Here is a 17,107-nt window from a genome sequence, read left to right on the forward strand (position 1 = left end):
AGAAGTGAAAACAAGGAAGATCTAATGAATGAAGAAAGAGAAACATATTTATCTTGGTATTATGTTTGCCCAATACAAAGTACAAAAACCATCAATCACTGTCCTTCCTCTATTTATTTATTCCACTTTATGCTTAACTTAGATCTCTTAAATACTTTTATTTTTATTTTTTTATTTTTAAAAATAATTATATTATTTAATTAATGAAAAAGAGACAGTATGTTTTTCTATATATATATTTTTTTTAAAATAATAGTAATTACATAATAATGGCAATAAGTTGTAGTATGTAAATGCTTTTAGCTTGACTAGTTTATATCGAATTTTTAGTACTAGTTAGTTTTAGTATAAATAATGTATACTCTTTATTTATTTTTTTATAAATTTAGAACATATTTAATATATGTATATCAAAACAGAAAATATCTTTTATATATGCTTACAAACTGTGTGTTTATCAGGGAAAATCATTACTTAATGTCTGAGTTTAACTTGACATATTTTTATTCCAAATCTTAAAATAATAGATTTATAAATATGATATTTATATAAGGTTATGAAATTTAAACTTATTTAAATTTTTAATAATAAAAAATAATTTTTTATGTGGAATAATGAAAAAATAAAAAGCATGAAACTGAAAAAAAGCATTATAAGATTTAAAATCAAAAGTTCTCTCTAAAAATAAAATTATAACTAAAAATTGTGATATAAACTTTTAGAGAGATAAAAAAAACTATTTACAAAAATTAAAATCAAAATTTATATAGTTTACAAAAAAAACTAAATATGATAATTTTAAATTTGTAGGAGGTAAACTTGGGATCAAAATCGAAATTCATCAGTTTTATATAAATGTAATGGTGGTTAAATCAATATAAAATTATTTTAATGATTTAAAATAAAATATTATATGTTTGATTATTGTAAAACTAAAATAAAACATAAATTTGCACATTATATTCAACCAATAAAATAAAATAAAATTACTATTGAAGGTTTGTGAAAATACAAAATTAATATAATTTCATATAATCATATTTTAATAAGTCTTGCTTACATTTACCATTGTTTTCCTTACAATCAAACACACGTAAACAAAAGTCAAAATCATTAAACATGATATTAAAATCATATTATCAAATAAGATTATTTGATAAAACACTTCGATATAATGTTTGATGGTATATTCTAAATTTGATTATTCTTATATTTGTGTCAAAACTAAACATATTCAAAGAATAATATTTAGATAAGATATGGTGGTTATGAATATTTGATGATAATGTTCTCTTCTTCTTTTTTTCTGTAAGTTATATAAATCGTACTTTTAAGAATTTTTTTCATAAATTTATTGTAGCTCATAATTGATATTTTAATTTATTTTAAAAAATCATAAAGAGAATGAATGAGAAACATTTGAAGATTGTGTTACAAATTCTCAAACCAAGATCATTGTACAGCAAATGGTTAAAGTAACTTACAAGTTCAATTTTCAAGATATGTGGAATTGAAGTTAACCCTTAAAGGTTCAAGTTGTGTTGCGTCGGGAACAACAACAAAAAATTATAAAGATATGTAGTTTCTAAGGATTTACAGAAAATTTATTGAAAATTTTTCTAAATTAACATCCATTTTGATAAAGCTAACATGAAATTAAGTGTAAGTGATAGCTTATGTTTTATGATAACATGAAATTAATTCTCCTACATGATTTAGAATTAGTTTCAGTGGTGTTGGTATTGAAAATACGGAAAGGTTTGAAGTTTTCAATGATGATAAAATCTATACAGAAAAACTAAAAATGAGAGAACTTTGACAGATAAAATTTCTTAAGAATTACGACTTTGAGTTACGAGAAAAATAAACATTGTGACAAAAGTTAAGAGTTAAAAAATTTATACATGCATCTACGATGATGGAGAACGAATTGAATTTTATAAAATCATTCATAGTTTATATGCCTAGAAATGTTAAAAATTTCAAACAGATTCCTGGAAGAAATAAAGGAAACTCAAGAAAAGTTAACAACAAAAATAAAAGGAAAGTAATATGAATTTCACAAGTATTATATTGAATAATTAAGTATAGGGATAGAATTCACATATCTACATATAATAATATCTAAAAGAACTAATATTAAATGAAGCGCATTGGAGTAGTTTAAGTATTAATCTTAGTGGATATATTAAGACTTCAAGAAAATGTTTTAGTAGTCTAGGACAAAGAAAACAATGATAAAATTTGTTATAGATTGTTTATTGTGTTAGAAATAAAAATAGAACTTAGAAATTTTTAAGGTAACTACAGTCTTTGAATATTCCACAATGAAAATGTGAAAGCATATCCATATATTTGTTGAAAGGTCTAACATGGATTGTGTTTAGTTATGATACAATTTGGGTGATTATAAATATAATAAACAAAATTTGTTCAATTTCTACTTTTTAACATTAGATTTTTCAAAGAAAAATTAGTTCATATATACATAAATAAATTATTAAGTCAAGTTGTGTACTTTCTAGTAAAACTCAAAATAGAGACTTTCATTTATTTTTTAGATTTTGAGATAGTTTATAAATTTTAAAAATAGAAATCACTAATGTAGAAAAACCTGTCTCTTAAAAAGAGTTTTTTATACTAGTTTTAGAACAGGTATAGAAGTAAGAAGTATAGAAAATATTAACTTTTATACCGATTTTAGAATTAATATAGAAAATGTCAATTTTTATACCAGTTAAAGGTACAACCGATATAGAAAAAATCATCTTCCTTTCTCACCATGGTTCATCTTCCTCTCTTACTAGCCAAAATCAAGTCAACCACATTCAAACCACTGTTAGCCATCACAAGCCACGACTCTCGAACAACGACAAATTGATGCTCACCATACACTCATCAGAGCTTCTCAATACAACCATTACCACACATCTCCATCATAATGCAAATCGAACTTCCATGATACAAAACCACGCGTAATTACAAATCTTTCCATTGCAATTCTGAACTCGCGAGCAATTATGAGAATCATCAAGTGCGTTACCTGAAAAAGCAAAATCAGACAAAAAAGCTTTAGATTCAAATAGTTTTGGAAACGAAGAGAGCAAATGATGGTCATGTTAGAATTGTGGAGCTTAATTTAGTCTCACATCGCTTAATACTATGAGATGTTATTCTTTATTTAGCTATAAGTAACCCTTTGTAAAGCTTGAAAGATACACCAAAGCATAAATATACTTCCTAGTGTAATCGTAGACGTAGGCACTTGTACACTGAACCACTTTAAATTTTTGTGTCATTTATTTCCTCTTTTATTGTCTTGTTCCTAACAACTGGTATCAAGAGCCAATTTCTTATTATACTCTATGGGTGCAGTTTTGTCTAATCTTCCACATAAGAAAAGGTTTGGTTTCCTTTTTTTCTTGGGAATCTCGGTTTAGAGAAGTCATGGGAGCTTTCTTCAAAAGCAGCGAGAGCAATGGAAATGGAAAAAGAGAAGGTGAAGATTAAGAAAATTGATGGCAGTACTTGGGGTTCTAGAAAATGCATATAGAGAACTACCTGTATCAGAAGAAGTTGTCTCTATCCTTAAGAGGGAAGAATTCAAATGACATAAAGCAGTCAGATTAAGAATTGGTAGATCGAAAGACATTTGGTGTGATTCGACTGACATTAGCCAAGAATGTTGCGTTCAACATCATGAACGAGAAAACAACCGCAGATTTAATGTAGGCATTGTCAAGTATGTATGAGAAGCCATCTACATCCAATAAAGTGTATTTGATTCACAGACTTGTCAACCTTAAAATGGGTAAAGGTAACTCTGTTACTCATCATACTAGTGAATTTAATACAATGAGTGTTCCTCCATGCACCTCACCTCCTTCTTCCTGCACCTCCAAATTTACCCATTTGTGCTTTGTTTTATAAAGTCAAAGCATAATTAATGAATATTTAATTATGTCCTAACCACTAACAATGTTCCTAACTACCAACTACCTTGTCTGAGTATAAACCCCGCACCCTCTTCGTGGTTCCCAGCACTCACACAAGCACCCCCTTGGTGGTTCCCAACACTCAAACTACTATTTCCTTCATTACTGTTTGATTACACTAGCATTTCCTTCATTTCACTAGTTGAGAGGGTATACTAGTGGTGATTTGTGGTGGTGGTGATACTTGCTGGTGGGAGGAGGAAGAAGAAGAGAGAGCTCGGTCCAGGTTAGATTTTTAATAAACGAGTTAATCGCCGTTCGTGGTGCGGTTAATCAATGCCGCCGTTTGAACGACGTTTGTTCATTGCCACCCTTCGTGTTGCGGCTTCCCCCAACCGCACTTCGTGTTGCGGTTTATTGGGGTCGCACTTCGTGTTGCGATTTATTGCGTTTCTGTTGTGCACTTGATTTTAATATATATTTTTATACGTATTATGTTGTATGTTGTGTATTACGACGTTCCCTTTATTGGTAATTAGTTTGCAGTAGTTGCCAGTGCTTAGTTATTTATGGATAATGATATGTTAGTAGTGTAGTGCTACTTAATTTCCAGTAGTTCCCAGTGCATAGTCTTCAACGCATATAAGGTTAGGGTTTGGCCTCGAGTTAGGGTTCTTGAGACTGTGTCTATGGAAGTTGTAAAAGAAAATAAGAATAGACTTAACTTACTTAGAATGGTTAAAATGAGAAGGAAAAAAAAAGAAAGAGAAAAAGAAAAAGCAATGGTGAATGAATTCATGATTCAGGATTATGAGAACGGGTATTGCTCTTGTGGGAAAAATTGATTTTAGTATAATATATTTCATAACTTATATTTAATAAGAAAAAATAAATTTTAAAGTTAATAATAATATATTAAAAAAATAAACAAAATAACAAAAATATTACTTATTATAATACTTAAATAAATACAAATAAAAAAAATATAATATGTAACAAAAAAAATTTACGAATAAGGATAATAATAATTATTTAATTATAAAATAATTTAATAAAATTTCTAAATTCATAAATAAAAATAAAAAAATTGACTAAAATTATATACATAAGAAATAATATAAAATAATATTTAACAAACAAACCAATGTAGGAAAATATAGTTTATTGATAATAAAAATTATTTAATTCAATAAATTAATTAATACTTAATCTAAATTAATAAATAAAAATAAAAACATTGAATAAAATTACATTACTAATAAATAATATACAAAATTTTATACATTTAAAAAAAACAACAATTTGAAAAAAAAATTAACAAACAAAAAAAATTAAAAATTTAATCCAAAAACAATAATTAAACATAAAAAATAAAAGCAAACAAAAACCAACACTGCCATTTGCGCTTCCAGCGCACCCCCAAAACCAATCCGCCGTTCGTACTACGGCAGGCGTTAATCGTCGTGCCATTTGCGGTTCCAGCGCACCCCCAAAACCAATCCCCCCTTCGTATTGCGATAGGTGTTAACCGTAGTGCCATTTGCGATTAACCCTTCCCTCCCAGATCCTGCACACAGTTCATATACAAGCATTTCATACGTATAACAGTTCATATACACAGGAAATGCGACCATAGATCAAGCAACAAAACATGATTGTCACACCCACAACATCAGCAAGATCTACTACGAAAAATGACTAACCTGGACGCCAAAAAAAGTTGATACACGATCTCTCTGAGAAGAAGAATTGCTACCTAGCTATGCTAACAACACACTCCACAAACACGAACCCCAACAGAGAGAGAGCAACTGCACTTTAAAAAATTGGTAAAAGAAATAGGTTAGAGAGGAGGAGAGGAAGACGACCAAAGGGGAGGGAGAAAGAAGAAAAGGGTATAGGGTTTGTTTTGGTCTGAGATGCGGCAGACTAATTTAACTTTTTATAAAACCAATTAATAGGCTGACAGAAGTAGGCTTATAGGGGTTAGGGGTACAGTGGAAATTAAAGTAAAACTGGGAGGTGCAGGACTAGGTCATGGAGGTGCTGAGAGGAACACTCTAATACAATTATTGCACAGTTGGCATCAATGTAGATAACTTTTGATGATGAAATAACAATGTTAGTTCTACTATCATCTCTTTCAGAAAGTTGGGATGCAACTATTACTGCACTTAGTAATTCTAAAAGCAACAACAAGTTGAATTTTGATAACATCTGTGACTTGATCATAAGCGAAAATGTTCGTGGGGAAGTTTGGTGGAATCTTCCAGTTCTAATTCTGGTTCAACATTGAGTGCTAAAAATAGAAAAAGAAATAGTCAAAAAGGTTGTAATCAAGACTGAGGCAAATCAAAGTCTAGAGGAAGACCACAAACAAAAGTACGAAATGATATCACTTGTTGAAATTGTTAGAAAAATGGTCACTTTACAAATCAATGTTGGGCTTTAAGGAAGAACAACAACAAAAAGAAGTAAGATGATGATCAATCAGCAAATGCAGCAATAGATGGAATTACAAATGCATTATTATATAATTTAGATAGTTTCATTGACTCATGGATTATGGATCCAGGTGCGTCATTTCATACTACACCTTCCTTAGAACTATTGTCTAACTATGTTTCTGAAAAGTTTGGGAAGGTTTACTTTGTAGATGGGAAATCTCTTTATATTGTGGAAAGGGGTGATATTAATATCAGAACCTCTAATGAAAGTGTGTGGACTTTGAATAATGTTAGAAATATTCTTGCCTTAAAGAGAAACATAATACCTATAGGACATTTGGATGATGAAGGACATTACACCACTTTTGGAGATGGACATTGGAAGGTAATGAAAGGCAATCTCGTTGCTGCTCGTGGAAAGAAGCAAGGATCTCTTTACATGATTGCAGATGAGGATATGATATCAATTGCAGAAGTTGGAAAAAGTTCTTCTTTGTCGCATCAAAGGCTTGGGCATATAAGTGAGTACAGAATGAAACTCATGATCTCAAAAGGTAAAATACATAATTTGAAGCATGTTGATGTTGGGCCTTGTGAACATTGTATCTTTGGAAAGCAAAAAAAAGGTTAGCTTCTACAAAACAGGTAAGACGTCTAAAATTGAAATACTAGAATTGGTGCATACAGATGTTTAAGGGCTCGTTCCAGTGAAATCCCTTGGCGGTTCCCAATATTACGTAACCTTTATTGATGATTCTACAAGAAAGGTATGGGTATGCTTTCTTAAGAATAAATTTGAGGTCTTTTCTGTATTTAAAAGGTGGGAAAAGGAGGTTGAGACTCAAACAAGTTTAAACATTAAATGTTTGAAGTCTGATAATGGTGGAAAATATGACAATAGTGAATTCAAGAAATTTTTTTAGATAACGGGATCATAATGATCAAGACAAGAACACCAAAACAAAACGGTGTGGAAAAAAGAATGAACACAACCTTGAATGAAAGAGTAAGATGTATGAGAATCCAATGAAGACTACCTAAGGTATTTTGGGCAGATGCTATAAACACTGTAACTTATCTTATAAATAAAGGATCATCAATTCCATTAGATTATAAGTTACATGAAGAGGTGTGGTTTAGAAATGAGCTAAGTCTTTCACACTTGAAAGTCTTTTCATATATTTTATTAGACTTTAATAGTAGAGATCAACTGGACCCTAAGGCAAAAGATGTTATTTCATTGGCTATGGATATTACATGTATGGCTATAAATTTTGGGATGACCAAAATAAGAAAATTATCAAAAGTATAAATGTTACTTTTAATGAAAACATGTTCTATAAATGTAGGATTGCAGAATTGGTAAATGCATAGTAAGAGCAAGTATCATTAGAAGAAATTTTAGAGACTGATGTAGTCAACAAAAGGCATAATACAAAGGTAGAGCCTGAGTCAGAACCAGAACATATAGTAGAGTAAAAGACTCCTGAAGTCATGATTAGAAGATCTAGCAGAACAATTATAGCACAACAAAAGTATTCTCCTTCATTACATTACTTGTTGTTGGCTGATGTTGGTGAGCTAGAGCATTTTGTTGAGGCTATGCAGGGAGATGAATACGTTAAGTAGGAGCTAGCAATGAAGGATGAGATAAATTATCTTCAAAAGAATAAAACATGATTTTTAACCAAGCTACCAGAAGGAAAGAAGGTTTTGCAAAACATGTGGGTCTATAAGTTAAATTAAGAACCAGATGATAATAACATATATAAGGTTAGACTCGTAGTGAAAGGGTTCCAACAAAAAGAAGGAATTGAATTCACAAAAATTTTCTCTCTTGTTGTCAAAATGACTACTAGCAGAGTTATCTTGAGTATAGTAGTTGTAGAAAATCTTCATCTAAAGTAGTTAGATGTCAAAACTGCATTCCTATATGGGGATCTTAAAGAGGAAATCTTTATGGCACAACCAGAACGTTTTAAAGCACAAGGCAGGGAGAATCTTGTATGCAAGCTTCATAAAAGCTTGTATGGATTGAAACAAAACATTGAGACAATGACACAAGAAGTTTGATGAGTTTATAAGAAACTTAGGTTTTCACAGATGTGAAGAAGATCATTGTTGTTATGTGAAAAAAAATATATTGATAGTTATATCCTTATATGATGATGGCATGTTGACTACAAAAGCCAATATGGCAAAAATTAAAAGGTTGAAGAAAAACTGTCAGAAAATTTTGAAATGAAGGATCTTTGCCCAGCCGAACAAATTATTGGTATGAGAATCTCCAGGGATAGATCTGAAGGTATTTTGAAATTATCTCAAGAGAAATATATAGAAAAATAGTTTAGCGGATTCAATGTTGGAAATGCTAAAACTAGGAATACACCTTTTGGAACTCACTTAAAGTTTTCAAAAGGGCAATATTCTCAAACAAAAGAAGGAGAATCTTATAATCTTATATGTCTAAAGTGTCATATGCATCAGCAATAGAGAGCTTGATGTATGCTATGGTTTGCACCAAACTTGACATAACACATGCAGTGGGAGTTGTGAGTTGGTTTCTATCAAATCCCATAAAGGAGCATTAGGAAGGTGTGCATTTGTCATTTAGAAGAAGCAATCTCACTTTACAAGGATTCTCTGATGCAAACTTAGGAGGAGATATGGATGGTAGAAAGAGCACAACAATTCACATTTTTTCGTTGGGTGGTACAACTATCAATTAGAAGTTTAAACTTCAAGGAAGGGTCTCACTTCCAACCACTGAAGCTGAGTATACGTAGCTATCTCAAAAGCCACGAAGGAGATGATATGGTTGAAAAACCTTCTAAAAGAATTAGGAAAAGAGCAAGATAACCCTCCATTATTCAATGATAATAAAACTATTATATATCTTGCTAAGAATCAAGTTCTTCATTCTAGATGTAAGCACATTGAATTGACGCATCATTTTATCATAAACCTGATAAATGATGGACAATTGTCTTTGTTGAAGATTCCAGGTGCATAGAATCCCGTTAATTTGTTGACCAAGACTATTACAACAAAAATAAGTTGAGGCTTTGTATTGCCGCAATTGACAATTAATGATGAAGGCAACTACACAAGGTGATAATGTAAACCAAGCTCTAAGTGGAAAAATTGTTAGTATTGTGAAGCTTAATTTAGTCCCGCATCGCTTCATATTATGAGATGTTGTTCGTTATTTAGCTATGTTCTTTATTTAGCTATATAAGAAACCCTCTATAAAGCTTGAAATATACATAAAAACATAAATATACTTCCTAGTGTAGTCGTAGATGTAGGCATTTATATGCTGAACCACGTTAAATTCATATGTCGTTTATTTATCTCTTTTCTCTTTTATTGTCTTATTCCTAATGAGTCAAGTGCGACAAATATGGTTTCGGGGGAAAACTAAAAGGAGTCCACGAACTCAATAAACGACTATCCCAACTTCCCCATCATATGCATCTTCTCCAACAGCCCCATGTTGCCTTTCCACTCCTCCATGATCTTCTCCCACAACCCGATCAATGGCTAGACCAAGTGTGTCCCTAACCCATTCCTCTCTTAGCATGGAATCGTTGCTACAAAAGCTAACATCACGAACACCAACATGGTTACACCAATTCGGAACACTTTACTTTGCGAGGCTTATCCAGATTTGACATCATCGCGTGGATCTGCTTTGGCATCGACCAATTTTATGCCATCTTCCACAATAACGCCCGCAAGCGATCCTTGTTGTTTGAGCTGAAGTTGTTTCTAGTGTTCCAAACATCGAATTTCACGAGTGAAAACTTGGAAATCTAGAAGGGGTTACGACTCATGAACATGATAACTTTGAAATTTGCCTTGCAGAGGACTTCACATCAAAAAGGCAATAGAACCCGGAGATGGAGAGGAGATGTCTACGAGGAATTAACTAGAAACCACTTTCTATACCGATGATAATAAAAGAAAAAGTATCTTGGAGATGTCAATGAATTCAGCAGATATACTCGTATCTTACTCAAAACCATTTTCTTAGTATTTAATGTCAATTAATTATTTTTATGAGAAAATAAAATATCACAATAAAAAAATATTATATTATCAAATATTCAATATTAGAGAAACATATTTTTGTTTTTTCAATATCAAATATTTAAAAAAATATTATAATTGTATAGATTTCAAGTATCAAACAAAATTTAACGAGAACTCAAATATTTGTTAAGTTTACAAATGTGAATGAAACGATAAAATTAAAAAATATTTTTAAAAATTATAAAAAAAAATATCAAAGTTAAAATATTTTAAATGTTTCTTTACTTTATTTATCTAAATTATAATGAAATATTTTTTTACACTAATTAAAATTAGAATACACAACTTGAACGAAATTGCATAAATAATAAATATTAAACTAATAATAATTAAAATGTAGTATAAATCTTTTATCGTTTTAAGTTCAATGGTCATAAAAAAATATTCAGGACAATAACATTAAATTATTATATTATAGTAAATAAAATGTTTGTATAATGTTACAATAATGAAATTACATTTATAATAATTAATTAGAAAATAAAAATAATTATCATAAAACCAGTAAAATAATATTTTACATAATATGTAAAGGTCTGAAAATTATTTTAAAATCATTGGGCCTTAATATTTGGGACAGTCAGACCCATAAGTCAAGGGGTGCCTTAGCCTTAGCCTTAGGGAAAGGCTTTTTTCTGAAAATCAGATTCTTCATTTAGCCATTTTCTTTTCTCTCTCTAGAAAACCCTTTCTCCTAATTTTTGTGCCTTCTCTCTAAAATCCCAAATCATTACACCGATCAAATTTTGATTTGAAGGTGTTTCCGCGCTCACTACACCAAGGGCTTCAATTTGAACCCAACGTTTTTCTATTCCGACCAGTAAGTGTGTTTTCTCCTTTTCTCCGCTATTTTCCAAACTTAAGGCTTGGGGTTCTACTGATTTTATGCAATTAGAACCTTCCTTTTTATGATTTCTATTATGTTCTAGCTCTAAGAGTTGTGTTCTATCACCAATTCGGTGATTTGTAGGTTCTGTAAGCTCAACGCTGAGTGGGTTCCTGTAAGGGCGTTTTCAATTAGCTGCTCTTTGAGAAAACCAGGTAATGGGGGCTGATTATTTTCCTTTGAATGAAATGCTCAAATATGTTTAATTAATGTATGTATGTTATACTCTAGATTGATGTACTGCTTTGGACTGTATTTTTAGATTTTAAGTTGACTTGACAACATGAATTGAAATGTGCAATTGGTGAGTGGAATGTGGTATTTATGAATGTGACTGGTGTGGAATTAGTTGTTGTAAATCTAATGTATGGGAAGTAGTTAGAAACGTGTAGGTTTTACTCTAGTTATCATATTACTTTTGTTTGTTTTGGAGTGAAAAAGATAAAAAAAAAAAAACAAATGCTGAAAACAAGTTTAAGTTAATATAGTATAGGTATATATTTTATATATATAAGATGTGAGAGAAATTAGGTTTCAGAGGAAGAAAGAAATAGTATGATGAGTTTTAGATTTGATAGTTTTCCTTTTAATGAAAGTGTGGGGTAATAACTGGAGGGCCCTGCAATTAGGAAGATGAGGATGGATGAATGATATATTATACGATATAATATATTACAGCAAATGCTTATTTTGGTTTTTTTTGTGGTCCTTATATATACTAAATAATAATATCATTTAATACTAATAATATATAATGGATATATAACGTATAAAAGGGGTTAAGTTATATATGATATTATATTATATATAAATATTAAAATCATATTACTTTTAAAGTTAATAGTTTACTGTTGTTAAATTATATATGATATTATATTATATATAAATGTTAAAATCATATTACTTTTTAAAGGTAATAGTTTACTGTTGTTAAGTTATATATATAGTATTATATTATATATAAATATTAAAATCATATTACTTTTTAAAGGTAATAGTTCACGGTTGGGGAATTTGAATTTCATGAATGTTATAGTGTGCAGTGAATATTGATATATCAGCGCTGTTATTTTTTTTATAAATACCATGTGGAGTGTTTAAATTGATAAATTAAATGGTGGTATTTATTAAATCTAATGCACTTTTATTTGCTGAGTTAACATAGAATTAAGCATTATCATAATATTTACTTAACATGATGATACAAGAGATTTTAGTTTGGCATGTGAGGGGTTATTAGGTATATAAAATAAATAATAAAAGTTAAATATTTTTATGTGTTGTAGTGTTATTTTATATGAAATCGAAATGTTTTATATGGTGTAGAAAAACCTTGCGTTTGATGAGTCAATGTATAGTACTGAGACTATGTAAGAAAAGTATTGAGGTTGTATTATAAGTTTTGTGATTGGTGAGTAATGTATATTGTTGAGATTATGTATATGTTGATTGGGGCAAAAAGTATATGATTACAAAGTGATGAAAGTATGATCCAAGTGGTAAACCAAGTTCCATCTATGTAGAATCTCTTGGTGAGATTCTTAGTGTTTTAGAATGAAAGTAGGAGCTCAGTCTTGGGGGTCTTCCTGACCTCCAATGGTCTTTCCTCTCACGTAGAGAGGGTTGAACCATGTGGTGAGGAGTAGCAGGAGATCTTAGTTTTGGAGGCTTTCATCATGATCCAAGGCGTGGAACAGACTAACCTCGTGAGTGTGGCAGGGCGGGGGAGCCCAAGGCGGGGGAACCCAAGGCGGGGGAGCCCAAGGCGGGGGAGCCTAAGTATCACAAGCCACCACGGGTGCATGACCCGCCATAGCTCGACTCTCATTCTAAAGTCTGGACGAGTCAAGTCTAGAAGATAACATGCTAGGATTTGTGTTGTATATATGGCCTTGCTTGCATATACTTTACTTGAGTTGAATCTAGTATGTTAATGTTGGTATAATTGCATGCTTTTTATATAATTAGCTCACCCTTGCTTGCTTGTTTGTGTTGTGCTATTTCTGCGTGTTTTCTCTTGCGATGATCATCCACTTGGATGGGAGCAGATGGCGAGAAGGCTACTTTGGAAACAACTCTTGATGGGGATGACAGTGCTGCAGTCTTGTCTACTAGGCTTCACTTGATTAGCCTTTTATTTTGAAGAACTTATCATGTTCTAAGTTTTAATTTCATGTATTTTCAGAGAGAAACTTTAGTACTCCACTTCCAAATTTTAGAGTATTATTTAAGAATGACTGTAATTCTATTACTCTTAACTGCTTTCTAGTATTATTAATAGTGACGCCTTTATTATATTATATATATTTATAATATAATTGGGATGTCACATAATAAAATTTAAAAACAAATAAATATATTTAAAAAAAGTAAAAATATCAAATAAGTCTTATAAATAATTTAATACACCATACACCATTTAATGAAACTGTGAAAAGAAAAAACAAATATATAAATATATAATTAAGAGTGTTATATAAAGAGCACCTTGAATATCTAAGAAAATGAAAAGTTTTTCACAAAAGTTCTTTTAAATGAAATAAAAAGTAAGTATGAAAGAGAATAAAAAAATTATATTACCTATTAAATGAAAGATTTATGTTACTGAATATTTGAAATTGAAAGTAAAATATTTTTAATATGAAAAATAAATAAATAAAAATATTAAAAAAATAAAATATTTAAACGTGAGACGTAGAAATTATTTGATTTATTGCATTTAATAATACAATTTAAACAAAATCATACAAAAATTATTATAAGAGAAAAACACATTGAAGATGTAAATGAATTCAATGGATATAAAATAAGTTAAACAATTAAAAAAAATATGCAATAAAAAAGAAAAGATTATAAAATTAAAAAATACCTAATAATATATATTGTGAGGTAAGGGAAGCTAAACTTTTTATTATAGTTATGTTTGTAGCTTGAATTTAGTATTTCTATGAATGATAAGATGAAGCGTATGGAATTGTGTGATTGTTTCATAATTGTGTGTTTTTGAATAAGGATAAATGATAATGTGATGTGTGTACATTGGGATTGTGTGATTTTGATGAATAATATTGTTAGGATTGTGTGTGATCAAGTTGTTTTAGTATTTGAAACTAAATTCAAAGTGTTTGGGTGAGAAACGGTCATCATATTATTGAGTTTTAAAACTAAAAAGGAGGTTTTGATGGGTGAGTTTGAGAAAGAGAGGTTGAGGTGAGGAAGCATCTGTCTAAGAGCTATCATGGGGTAATTTGAGACTTGTTAGAAGTGTAATTGTGTGTGAAATTTGTCATGTAACGAAGGGAGGACTTATAGTTGAGGTTTTCAAGTGTTTTTGGTATAAAACTGGAGTTTTGAGTAGTGGAATTTTGAAGTAGTGAGTATAAATTGTGTTGGGAGGTTAAAGGTCTGTTATTATACCTATTAGGACTTGTCTAGGTACTAAAATCAATAAAATTTGTCATGGAAGTGATAATGGCTTCATAAGTTGAGTTTTCACTACATTTTGGAGGTTTTAGGTGTTAGGAATTGAAAGTAGGATGGTTGGGATGAAATTGAGGTGTTGGAGGGTGCTAACAAGTGTATTTAGACTTGTTCATGCAGTTTGTAAATTATGGAGGTTAGTTTGTAAATTATGGAGGTTAGAAAGTGTATAATTGAGTTTGGGTAGCTTAAAGGAGTGAAATTGGGTCTTAATGGGTCATTTTAAGTTACAGTAGTGTTTTCAAAGTTTTCGCAAGGTTTGGAGGGTCCTAACGGTCTTTAGAAATTGGGGTAAAGTGTGAAAAGTGAGAAAAATGAGTTTGATATCTTCTTATAGCACTTGAGTGTTGAGCGCCTGTTTCCAGAGGCACTAGTGCTGAGCGCTAGCCCTTAGACGCTTCTAGGCGCCATTGCACTAGTTTTTGGAGGGTTTTAGAGTTCTTAATATCAATTTTGGACGTTTTTTAGGTCGGTTTTTGTGGGTTTTAGACCCTTTCAAAACTGTTGATGAGAGTTTCCAAACTGTTTTTCTTATCTAAATGTGGATATCAAGATGTCATAAAGAAAATTGTATTATTATGTAATTTCTGATGATTTGTAAGGATGTTTCTATTTCTTTAATGTATAACCAGTAATCTCATGTAATTTCTTATAAATTAATATTTATATAATATTTTATTCTAATAGTTTAATTCTACTAAAATATATCGTTATATATTGAAATTTATTTAACATTTCATTTAAATATTTTATTTTAAATATTTTATGTACAGTGTCTAAGAAAAGTAATTATTTTTTCTTAGATTGGTATATGTAACAATAAGAGTGTCTCACTGTGTGACTTATAAAAACACACAAAGAGGCCTTCTATATTATAATTCAACAAATATTTTAACTTAATTATGTTCGTTTATCGTGTATTTTAAGACAGAGAATTCATTTCATTATCGCATATATTTTGTTGGGATAAAATTTAAAGAATATCATTATTATTTATTTCTAACTCTCTATCTTTTTTTAATAAAAATATTAATTTTTAAGATAATTATAAAAATAAAAAAGCAATTACTAACTGATGTAGATTTATTAGTTAAGTAATGGTGAGTTTAAAACCTTATGCAATCATATTCCACCAAAATTCTGGGAAAGCATTACTATGAAGAAAATAAAAAGTAAAGCAAGTTGCAATTAGGGTTTTAGTACAAAAGTCAGTGTCGGACTTAGAATCTGAGACGAAGGTAGCATGACAACATTGGAAAGAATTACCATATCCCAGGAAAAAGGAAAAACATTATAGGGACAGAAGAGTTTTTGAATTGGTCTATGATTACAAGCTAGGTGGTCTGGTGCGTACCAGATTCTGCTCGTATCTCATTCTGCAATGTCTAGTCCTTTTCACTTTCTCTTTCAAGATTACATTCGCAACGCCGTCTTTGCCGAAACAATTTCCATACACATTCTTTTTATTTATCCATCTTTCCATTTTCAATTCAAATTCTTCTATTATATTTCTCTTTTAGCATCTAATTCTTAGCTCATCTTTCAATCAACTTTATAACTATTTGTAGAAACAATTTTTTCTACAAATCATCTAATTCTTAGGAATCACAATGAATTTAAAAGTCCCAAATTATATTTAGAAATTAAATGAATAATATATAATTTGATTCGTTTTAAATTTGAGTTGTGAACAATGTATTAATTTTCTATGTGTATTTATTCATGGTTTATTAATATTAAATTTTTCTTTCATTAATTTAAAGTTTTGAGTTGGAGATAATTTTATTCTCTTCTTCTTATTATTGAATTATAAAAATGAAAATATATAAAAATTTTCAAAATTAAATTAAAATATAACATTTATTGTCAATAATACTAGTGAATTTGAATACAATATAAGTATATATACAACTTGCATAGTTTTTTTTTTCTCATATTGTTATTTTTCAATACTATTTTAGTATTTGTGTTCATCTTTACAAACTCATTAAATGGCAGCTTTGTTGAAATATGTCGTTGTTTCCTACAATAAAAAATGTAAAATGTGAATTTCACTATTCCATATAGTTCACATCTAATATATTAATGGGAAAATTTTAAACAACTTCAACCAACTCAATACTTAATAATTTTTTAGTTAAACTAGATTATTATTAAAATAAAATAGAAGGAGACAGAGGATGAATCCTAATGTGTATTCAATATATAAAGTTATGTATTTATTTATAATTTTATAATTTATAAGTTTATAACTTTATAATCTC

At 29.7% G+C, this 17,107-nt stretch overlaps 1 long non-coding RNA gene across 1 annotated transcript; it reads left to right on the forward strand.

Moving 5' to 3' along the window:
* Window positions 1–11,087: 11,087 nt before the first annotated feature.
* LOC111242351 lies at window positions 11,088–13,572 on the forward strand. Its single transcript, XR_002669221.1, has 3 exons — window positions 11,088–11,297; window positions 11,448–11,518; window positions 13,412–13,572. It is a non-coding gene; the product is annotated as an uncharacterized LOC111242351 (long non-coding RNA).
* The last annotated feature ends 3,535 nt before the right edge of the window (window positions 13,573–17,107 follow it).

This window comes from Vigna radiata, chromosome 8, assembly GCF_000741045.1.
Source record: "Vigna radiata var. radiata cultivar VC1973A chromosome 8, Vradiata_ver6, whole genome shotgun sequence".
In the NCBI taxonomy this organism is placed as follows: domain Eukaryota; kingdom Viridiplantae; phylum Streptophyta; class Magnoliopsida; order Fabales; family Fabaceae; genus Vigna; species Vigna radiata.